This window comes from Malania oleifera, chromosome 12 (assembly GCF_029873635.1).
Source record: "Malania oleifera isolate guangnan ecotype guangnan chromosome 12, ASM2987363v1, whole genome shotgun sequence".
In the NCBI taxonomy this organism is placed as follows: domain Eukaryota; kingdom Viridiplantae; phylum Streptophyta; class Magnoliopsida; order Santalales; family Ximeniaceae; genus Malania; species Malania oleifera.
This window is the reverse complement of record NC_080428.1, coordinates 15,541,148-15,550,589: the sequence shown is the minus strand read 5'-3', so window position 1 is coordinate 15,550,589 and position 9,442 is coordinate 15,541,148. Positions and strand designations below refer to the sequence as shown.

At 31.0% G+C, this 9,442-nt stretch overlaps 1 long non-coding RNA gene across 2 annotated transcripts; it reads right to left on the bottom strand.

Moving 5' to 3' along the window:
* Positions 1–666: 666 nt before the first annotated feature.
* Positions 667–7,958, bottom strand: LOC131145110 (uncharacterized). Of its 2 annotated transcripts, none has more exons than XR_009133989.1 (2): positions 7,602–7,958; positions 667–1,260 (listed from the first exon to the last, which is right to left on the bottom strand). It is a non-coding gene; the product is annotated as an uncharacterized LOC131145110 (long non-coding RNA). The 2 variants fall into 2 exon arrangements; XR_009133988.1 differs by having other exon boundaries at positions 667–1,179.
* Between the last annotated feature and the right edge of the window lie 1,484 nt (positions 7,959–9,442).

Here is a 9,442-nt window from a genome sequence, read left to right as displayed (position 1 = left end):
CAGTGTTGAGGAAAAAAATATCATTGGATCTAAATCCGATTCCAATATACCACTTTGTCAAAATAATTGGATACAATAAGTCTTCCCTAATTTTTTTTTTTTGGATTACGCACTGGGTTTCCACGTGTCTGTTTTACGGTCCACGTGACTAATCCTGCGCCCCTTGAAACCGACCCCACAACTCCAAAGGGAGGTAAATTTCAGGAATTCAAGGGCGGAAACGAACCCGGGAGGGTTTGAACACAATAAGTCTTCCCTAATTGAAACTAGAGCCAATCGCCGATTATATTCATAAAGAACAAAAAAATGCTTGACATAAAAAATAATAAGTTTTCACTAATAAAGGTGGAATCAAACAAGAATAAAAGATGGGAGGTCTTACCCAAAAATAGAGGCTGCTGTCCTAGTAATGAAAACCACAATCACACCATCCACAATGAAGGGCGAGTTGCAAACTGCTGCCAAAATTACAGTTCTATTGACAAGAAACTAGCATGCAACCTTCAAGAAATATCTAATTGCACAAGCCCCTTCAACCCAAAATATTTCAACAAGATTTTTCCTTTCACTGTCCCACCCCTCAGTCCATTGTTATTCACCTCCATGGCTGCACACTAGCCAAGTTCTCATATCATTGTTGTGAAAAGGGCTAGGAGAATATAGTTGTAACACAATAGCCCCAAATAAAGCTTTTTTTATTCAAATTAACACCAAGTAGAATGGTCAATAACCAAAATAACAAGAGTGATCAATAATCACAAATATAAAAAACACACACACAGGATATCAAGATTAAAGTGGAAAACCCTTTACTGTTAAGGAAAAATCATCAGATTTAAATCCAAGTCCAATCTTCCACCTGGTCAAAATAGCAGAATCACAATAAATCTTCTCTAATTGAAACTAGAGTCATGCATCACCTATATTCATTAAGAACAAAAAATGCTTGACACCAAACGCAATAATAAGCCATCAATAACAAGGTGGAGAACAAGAATAAAAGGTGGAGATGTCTTACCCAAAAATAGATGCTGCTGTCCCAGCAATGAAAACCAGTCCGAGAGAGCTCCAAACCACAATCACTCTGTCCGCAAACATGTTGCCCAAATTACAGCTCAATTGGACAAGAAACCAATGTGCAATCTTCAAGAACAAGCAAACTACGCAAGCCCCTTCAACCTGGAATTTTCAACAAGCTCTTTTCTTTCACTCTCCCACCGAACTTCTAGTGAAGTTTTGCTTCTCAATGAATTGGCATTACTTCTCCAAATAAATTAAAATTTCATTGTATGAGAACCAAATGGGCTACCATTAAAAACTAAATATCATCTTTCGCTCAGACATGGATCAAGATATCCAAGTGGACTATTTTAAATATATATAGGCCACCCTCCACATAGGAGGGAAACCCAACAATTTACTTGAGTAAAGACACATACGTGTGTGTGTGTGCATGTGCTTGGAGGGTACATTGTGAGAAATGTAAATCCTATGTTTTTTCCCTCTTTAAATCTATGATATTATGAAAAGAAGAAAAAAAAAAAAAAAAAGAGTCAAGTTAAAGCTATAATATTTTTTTATGAATTAAGTGCATTAAATTTACAAATTTTAAAAAAAATAAACAAAAATAATTAACTAACTAGAATTTGATAACCTAATTCAATTATATTACTATAATTATGAGATGACTAAAACTGCTATTATATTTTCAAACTAAAATAGACGAGAAAAAATTAGTTAAAATCATATTGTCACTTTTTATAATTCAATATTTTGTCCAAAAAATAACTATAAATAAGGCTTTTTTAGATGTCAAAAGGAATAGCAATCCAACATATAAATGTAAATAGTTGAGAGTGGTCATGCGTGATCCAAAATTTAGTTTTTTGATACGAAGATCAACCCTAAATTAAGCCATTTAATAATAAAAGATAATGGTCATAAAGAAATAAAAAAACATAGTGATGTTTTAAGTGTTTATGGAAAGTAAAGCTAGAAAAATAAAGGAGTTCAGAAGGGAAGAGAGAGAGAGAGAGAGAAAGAGAGAGAGAATAGATTCCATTTCAAATTTTGGTCAAAAGCAAAAAATATTTTTATGTAACATGGCATATGAAAGACATGTAGGCAGCAGTAGAGGTGACTGTTTAACACAATCAAACGTGATATGTGCAGAATATGTATAAATACTGTTAGATAGGAATTCCTCATGCTGTTGATTATATTATATATTTGAGTGGCTGTTAAATGTACAAGACTAATTAGTTTCATATTTCCTAATAACAAAAGCTTATTTATCATTTTAGAGAATGATTTTTTTTTTTTTTGGCCAAACTGAGAAAATTGCTCGGATTTTTTTTCATAATTTTTTGTATCACAATTTTTTAATTTTCAAATGAGCTTTCAATTAAAAAAATAAAAATAAAATTTGTTGTACATTGCTATTATAGTGAGAAGTTGTTATTCATAAGACTTAATAACTAAGAGTTTTGATGTTTAATTAATTAAACAGATAAATCTCACATAATTCAATTGTTTTGTCATTACCATACTATATCAATATTTTTTTAACAATTACAATATCTTTGCATATTATTTAAAAATTCAATAACTTCACATAGTGTTTTCTTTCCATATACAATGAGTGTACACTAATTATAGTATGATAAACTTGTACAATAAAAATTTAAAAGTTAAAATTAAAATTTTAATAGAAGTCATAATACAACCAAATAACTACCTCAAGTCTACTTAATAAAAAAAATGAAACATAAAATTGTACCGAATTTTATCCAAATAAACACAAATTTAAATTTAAGACTTCAAATTCATACCCACAGACACAACCTTGGTTGGTAGGTGCTATTAAATCAAAAGCTCCTTTGGAAGCATGAAAAGCGACATCTGGATCATTAAACCACATCCATTGACTTGACATGTAGAAGCAATGTTAATTTATGCTATAGGCTTAAAGAAGACCAGTTCAAACTTATCAGGTGATGACCCTTCGGAATTTGAAGCCACCATAAAATGCATGTTCAGAATTCCTCATTCAATTCATAATATAAGGCCCCAAATCACAAATAAATTGATGACCCTTAAAACTCCCAATAACTTCTCAACTGACCAATTCTTCCCTGAACCCCCTCCTGCAGTGCAGCAGTCCCCCTTCTCCATCTCCAAGAAACAAACCAATTCAAATCAATAAGCTATGTGGAATTACCGCCCATTCATTGCTCTATATATAATTACTAATATGAATGTCTCATGATCAAATCATTTTTGTGTACACCCATTTGTAGTTATTTTGAAAGAAAGAAAATGCAATGATTGATTCTCTATCTGTTTTTTTTATTTTATGTTGGGCAACGCCGCAAAAGTATAAAGTTAGACAAATTCATGTTAATCTTTTAGACAAAAAGATAAAGAAAGACATCAATGTGTTTAGTTTTTTGAATAAAAAAAAAGAAAAAAAATCATATGGCCTAAACCAATCACTAATATTTTTTTAATTCAATCTAAGTGACAGAAATGTATATCCTTTAAACTCGTAATGCAAAAAAATATTAGAAAACTTTGATTCTGATATTACTAAGTCATGCCACATCACTCCTAAGAATGGTCTTGCTTCACAGTTATTTTTTCCAATTTTCGAAATAACTATAACATTTCAATTGTTCATGTTGACCAAATTACGTTGTTTTGGAATTTATGAATTCAGACATCTTATGTTTAGGAGTTCTGAGTATAGATTTTGAATTTAGATTTGTGTGGATTTGGACCAGAAGTAGCACAAATTGTACTAAATTTGTTTAAATTAACACAAATTTATAGAGGCTAGCTAATTTATAATTCCTGAAATTTCATTAAACTGAGTCAATAACAGGAGTACCATTCATCTACTACAAATTCATAAGCTTCTTCATCATGTACAATTTATTTTCTCTATTTTCCATACTCAGACCACTTTGCTTAAAGTGAGTGTATGAATCAATTTCATTTGTAACAAGGTTATGGTTATTATCATCAATCCATTGCTGGATATAACCACATATTTGTCTATTTAACGATTTCATCAATTTTATCATTAGGTTTGGCAAACTTACAAAGATAGGAACACGATCATTCTTGCAATAAATGATGTTATCCAATTTTCCTTTTTAAATATAATATTAGTCCCGTTAAAACTAATCATTCTACTAGCGTTCACCTTCATGACTACATGCTAACCAAGCTTTGTTACCATTCTTGGGGGAAGGGTAGGAGGTGATGGCTGAAACACAATCACCCTAGATAATCCCCTCCCCTTGTTCGAGTGAATATTAAGTAGAACACTCAATAAGCAAATAAATGAATGATCAACAATCAACTATATAGAATAAACACAGAACATACAAATGATGACACCAAGATTTATATGAAAAAACATTGTTGTGGAGGCAAAGATTGAGACAAAAACCTATTTCCAATATTTCACTATGTCAAAATAGAAGGATTACAACAAGTCTTTCTTATTTAAACTCAAACAAAAAATTCTTGGCGCCTAACACATAAAATCACTAATAAGATGGAATCAAATAAGGAAAAGTGAATAGGTCTCACCTATAAATAGATGATGTTGTCTCAGCAATGAAAATTAGTTGCAGAGAGCTTCAAATTATAATCACATTGTCCACAATGAATAAGGAAAAATTAAAAATATTCTAAAAAATTCAGCTCTATTGGGTAGCAAATCGTCATCTCATTGTCAAGAGCAAGCAAGTTGTGCAAGCCTTTTTAATCCAGAATTTTAGCAAGTGTTTTGCTTTAATATCTCGATTTTTTTTCGTCTCAAGGCATGCATGAACCAATACTTCCAGCAAGCTTTTGCTTTCCAAAGAATTGTTATTTCTCCAAAGACAACCACTCACTCCTCATAGTTTGGAGGTAGATTTTTGTTGGGTTTCCCTCCTACATGGAGCATGGCCCATGTATATTTCAAATGGTCCAACGGGATGTCTTGGCTCATGCCCAAGCTCGTGCACAAGCTCATGCCCAAGTGGACCATCTTCTACCTTTTTTTTCATCATTCCTATCTTTTCTTCTTTTTCTTTCATTCTCTTTTCCTTCCACTTTCAACAATATTTCTTTATGTGACATTTCTCACCACAGGAAAAACATTCTGTCTTTCCTTGACCAGAACATGCTTCTGGATTTTTTGTGGTTTCTAGGACTTCCACTTGTGCTTTTCCCTCTATTTTCAGTAATAAAAGCTTCTAATCAAAAGAATTAAAAATGAATAAATTCTATCATTGTATTTCATCCAACAAACTGTTTCTTACCAAATTCACAAATAATTCCTTCAACATCTGAGTTCTTGATGGAAACTATAAGGGCCCCAAAAAAGTATTGGAAAACAGTTTTCATTTTCCATTTTAGTTTTCCAAAAAAATTACAAAAAAATTTGCTAAATTTTCATTTTTACAACATTTGTATGAAATAAACGAACAACAATAAACAGTTTTGGCACTATTTGTTTGGAAAACAGTTTTGTTTTTCACTTCTAATTTTTCAAATAATTATAAAAATGCCACCTTGTTTTCCAATTTTTAAAATTTATATACAAAATTTGGAAAACATCTTATTATTTTTCTAGATTTCTAACTCTTCTTTGCATATGGGAGCATGGAATTTGGGTCTTGACCTTTAATTTGTGTGGATTATGCATAGAATTGCTTCTAAATCCACACAATCCAAATTCAAGCCCCAAAATCCATGATTTCAAATATTACCTTATATAAACTTTGGAAAAACAGAAATACATGAGTTTTTTGTGATTATTTTAAAATCTAAAAATAAAAAATAAAAAAATTGTTTTGCACATCCAAATTTAAAAAAACTCTTTATTTTCTATCTTTTTTATACAAACCTTGAAAATTTTAAAAATAAGCTCAAATTTTTATAACTTTTTGAAAAACTAAAAATCAGAAAATAAAAAATGTTTTCCAAAACTAAACAGACCCTAAAACTATCCCAAATAACTACTAAAGAACTGAGAAGCTATAAAATTTACACCTCATCAGCAAAGAAAACTTTCATACAGGCCAACTGTTTATAATTCCCTACATTTCATTCAAATGATAAGCAACAGAAGTACCAAAGCTGTACTTTAAGTTCATAAGCTTTTTCATTGTGGACAGTTTATTTTCCCTATTTTCTAGCATAATGTTCAACCAACTTTGTCTAAAGTGTGTGCATAAATTCCATCGGCCAGATGGCTGTGGAAATTATCATCAACTTACCATTAGATAGAACACACTTGTCTCTCTAACAATTTTCAATCTTCACCAATTGTATAAATAGGTTTGGCTGATTCACCAAGAATAAAAGTATGATGTTTTTGCAATAAAGAAGGTCCTCCATTTTTCCTTTTTCAACTATGACAATTATCCCTATTCAAACCAATCATTCTAATATTATTCAACTCCATGGCTACATACTAGCCAAGTTCTCATATCAATGTTGTGGAAGGGGGTAGGAGATTATGGTCATAATGAAATAGCCCAAGATAATCCTTCCCTCTGAAAAAATTAATGCTAAGCATAATGGTAAAACCAAATAACACAACAATCATAAATAAAAAAAAGCGCTCACCCCCCCACCCCCAAAAAAAAAATACACACATAAATAGGGTACCCATATTAAAGTGGAAAATCCATCAGTATTAAGGAAAAAGAAAATCATTGGATCTAAAATCTGATTCCAATATACCACTGTCAAAATAGTAGGACAATAGTAAGTCTTTCCTAATTCAAACAAGAGTCAATTCTCAACTGTATTCATAAAGAACAAAAAATGCTTGACGTCAACACTAGTAAGTTTTCACCAATGTTGGAATCAAACAAGAATAAACAATGGAAGGGTTACCCAAAAATAGAGGCTGCTGTCCTAGTAATGAGAACCAGCCCCAAAGAGTTCCAAACCAAAATCACACCATCCACAATGAAAAAGGATGAGTTGTGAGTATGCTGCCAAAACTACAGTTCTATTAAAACAAAAAACTGACATGCAACCTTCAAGAACAATCTAACTGCAAAGGCTCCTTCAACCCAAAATTTTTTCAACAAGATTTTTGCTTTCACTCTCCCACCCCTCATTCCATTGTTAGTCACCTCCACAGTTGCACACTAGCCAAGTTCTCATGTCATTATTGTGGAAGTGGATAGGATATTATGGTCATAACACAACAGCCCAAAATAATCCTTCTTTTTGTTCAAATGAACAATGATTAGAATGATCAATTACCCAAACCAAAAAAAAAAGCAATCAACAATCAAGAATACAAAATCAGACCACCCACCCCCACACGCACACACAAACAAGGACAATATCAAGATTAAATTGGAAAACCCTTCAGTGTTAAGGAAAGATCATCTGACTTAGATCCGATTCCAATCTTCCACTTGGTTAAAATAGTAGGATCAAAATAAGTCTTCCCTAATCGAAACTAGAATCATGCATCAACTATATTCATAATGAATAAAAAATGCTTGACACAAAATGCAATAATAAGCTAACGTTAACATGCTGGAATCAAACAAGAATAAAAGTTGGAGAGGTCTTACCCAAAAATAGATGCTGCTGTCCCAGCAACAAAAACCAGTCCTAAAGAGCTCCAAACCACAATCGCACCAACCGCAAAGAAGAACAACTAGTTGCAAACAATTCGCCAAAATTACAGCTCAATTGAACAAGAAACCAGTGTGCAATCTTCAAGAACAAGCTAGCCGCACAAGCCCCTTCAACCTAGAATTTTCAGCAAGCTTTTTTCTTTCACTCTCCCACCTTCCTTCACTGTCCCTGGGCATGCATTAACCAAAACTTCCAGTGAGGTTTTGCTTCTCAATGCATTGACTTAATTCTCCAAAGATGACTATTCATCTTCAAAAGCAGATCACGACTAACCAATAAATTAAAATTTTATTGCATGAGAACCAAATAGGATACCATTAAAAACTGAATATCATCTTCCACTTGTGCATGGATCAAGATATCCAAGTGGAAAATTTAAATATATATATAGGCCAACCTCCCACATAGGACGGAAACCCAACAATTTACTTTAAGTACAAACACAAACATTTGTGCACATACTTGGAGAGTACGTTGTGAGAAATGTAAATCCTATGTTTTTTTTTTTTCTTTTAATATATGATATTATGAAAATAAAAAAAGTTCAAGTTAAAGCTATAATATTTTTTATGAATTAATCGCATAAAAACTATAAATTTAAAGAAGAATAAACAAATAAAAGAATTAACTAACTAGAATTTATTAACCTAATGCAATTCTATTACTATAATTCTGAGATGAGAAAAAATTGCTATTATATCTTCAAGCTAAAATAAAAACCAAAATTAGTTAACAGCATATTTGACAATTTCATATAATTCAATATTTTGTCAAAAAAGAAACTATAAGTTAGGCTTTTTAAGATGTCAAAAGGAATCGCCATCCAAAATATAAAATGTAAATAATTGAGACTAGTCATGCATGATCCAAAAGTTAGTTTTTTGATATGAAGATCAACCCTAAATTAAGTCATTTAGTAATAAAAGTTAATGGTCATAATGATAAAAAGAAAATATAGTAATGTTGAAGTGTTTATGGAAGTAAGTTAGAAAAATAAAGGAGTACAGAAAAAAGGGAAGAGAGAAAAGGAGAGTAGAATTCTATTTCAAATTGGTCAAAAGAAAAAGAAGAAAAAATATTTTTATGTTACATGGCATATGAAAGACATGTATGCACCAGTAGAGGTGACATGGTGTTTAATACAATCAAACATGTTGCGTGCATACGTGTAAAGAATATGTATAAATACTCTTAGATAGGAATTCCTCATATTGTTGATTATGTTAGATATGTTTGAGTGGCTGTTAAAGTCTAAGACTAATCAATTTCATATTTCCTTATAAGAAAAACTTACTATCAGTATGGATTTTTTTCCCCAAACTGAGAAAACTGCTTGGATAGAGATTTCACAATTTTTTTTTTAGTATAACAATTTTTTAATTTGTAAATGAGCTTTCAATAAGAAATTTCGCTGTACTTGGATACTATGTGAGAATTTTTTTTTGGATTATAAGACTTTATAACTACAAATTTTGATGTTTAATTAATTAAACACATATATTTTACATATTTTAATTGTCTCGTCATTATTGTACGATATCAATATTTTTTAACAATCACAATATCTTTGCATATTATTTAAAAATTAAATAAGTTTATAGAGTGTTTTCTTTCCATATACGATGAGTGTTTGTACACTAATTATAATATGATATACTTGCAAAAGAATTAAAAATAAGTTTTTAATAGAAGTTATAATACAACCAAAAAACTGCCTAAAGTACGTCTATTTAATAGAAAAGTATTTATTGTGTAAACTAAAATGATTAAAGCT